The sequence below is a fragment of the Capsicum annuum genome, unplaced genomic scaffold (assembly GCF_002878395.1).
Source record: "Capsicum annuum cultivar UCD-10X-F1 unplaced genomic scaffold, UCD10Xv1.1 ctg15867, whole genome shotgun sequence".
Lineage (NCBI taxonomy): Eukaryota > Viridiplantae > Streptophyta > Magnoliopsida > Solanales > Solanaceae > Capsicum > Capsicum annuum.
Genome location: NW_025821378.1, coordinates 6,693 through 8,357, shown reverse-complemented (window position 1 = coordinate 8,357; position 1,665 = coordinate 6,693). Strand labels below are relative to the sequence as shown.

General features: G+C 37.1%; 1 non-coding gene across 1 annotated transcript; it reads right to left on the bottom strand.

Moving 5' to 3' along the window:
- Window positions 1-1,344: 1,344 nt before the first annotated feature.
- On the bottom strand, window positions 1,345-1,450 carry LOC124890341. The gene has a single exon (XR_007049110.1). It is a non-coding gene; the product is annotated as a small nucleolar RNA R71 (small nucleolar RNA).
- Between the last annotated feature and the right edge of the window lie 215 nt (window positions 1,451-1,665).

Sequence of the window (1,665 nt, the reverse complement as noted above, 5' to 3'; positions counted from 1 at the left end):
GAAAAGTTAATGTTTGGAAAAGAGAGTAGTGATAAGAGAATAGGGTTTCCAATCCCTATTTTATACGTTAATGCCTTAATAGGATTAACAACTTTGAGATCTCGCATGAGCATAGATAACACGTTTGGTTTGAGAGAACTAGAGTTAATTAATCCTTGTTAGTGGAGAAACACTCAAATTATGGATTTAAATATGTTTCTCTATTAGTGCATTCATGTATGAGTTCTAAATACCCATAGTTAGAAAATATTGAAAACTACAAGGTGAAAATAACCCTAACTTGTCTTTCTCCGTAATCAAATATTACTACACATATCATTTCACTGTTACACTAATAATATTACTGCGTACTTAAACCAAAAACCACTTTTACTTTGGAACCTTTGATCAATAGTCTAATAACAATCGTAATACTTAGCGATTACAGTATTCCCTATGCGATTTGACACCCAACCCAGTTGGGTTCTATATTTGACAGCGATCGCTTACACTTTCTAACGAGAGTTATAATTTGGGCGTATCAAATTTTGGTGCCGTTTCTAGGGAATACGATTATCAATTTAGTTTTTGTTTGTTAGTTGACCCTTTGGTCAAAGTTTCCCGAATTATACTTTTTGTTTGTTGTTTTTGTCTTGTGCAGGTTAAGTGTCTTTCATACCAAGTACGCGAAGATCGGGTCAACCATTAGTACCTATTAATCCCGAACCATATCTCATTGGTTGAATGGATGGTCAACAGGACCCAGAAAGAGTAGCTGCTCAGTAGGAGCAGGCTAGGTTAGCTGCCTTAGCAGCTACTCAAGTAAACCAGCAGAATGTAAATAATGCTGGTCGGGAGGTAAACCTAGATGATGAAGACCTTGGCGATGATGAGTTACTAAATCCAAGGTGTGCAGATGATGTAGTTGCACCAGTGAACAGGAATGTCAACAGAAATTGCCAGGCTAGAATGAGACCCTAACGCCGAGCTGTTCAGTTTGCTCTTGATGATGATGACGAGTTGGATGGGGCTGGTACCACAGGGGATATTATTCCTTCACCCTTAGCACTCGGAGACAAGTTTAATATTACAAATACTATGATCCAGTTATTGCATCTTAAGGGATTATTCAGTGGACTTTTAGGCAATGACCCGAATATATATTTGTTCAACTTCATCTCAACATAAAAGTAATTTATGAATCAGAGAGTTGGGCAAAATGCTATTCGATTGCAACTGTTCTCGTTTTGTCTTTTTAGAGAGGCAATTTTATGGTTGAATGGGCTAACCCCAAATCTATTACAAATTAGAGTTAACTAAAATATTCTTTCTTAGAAAGGTTCTTTTCGCCATCCAAGAGGGCACAGTTAAGAGATGAAATCACTACTTTTAGATAGCTTCCAACTGAATCCCTCCATGAAACTTGGGAAAGGTTTAAGAAAAAGATAAATCAGTGTCCTAATCATCAGATGAACAACCTTCAACTGAAAGAGATATTATATCGGGCCTTCAATTTGGTTACCAAGCCAGTGGTAGATAATGTTGCGGGTAGATTATTTATGTACCTTACTTTTACTGAAGCTTCTGAGATGCTTGATCGAATGACAAAGAAGAGTAGAGCTTGGTATACCAGGGATTCTGAGGTAGAAAGATCTACTATATCCATTGGTATGATTGTAGAACAGA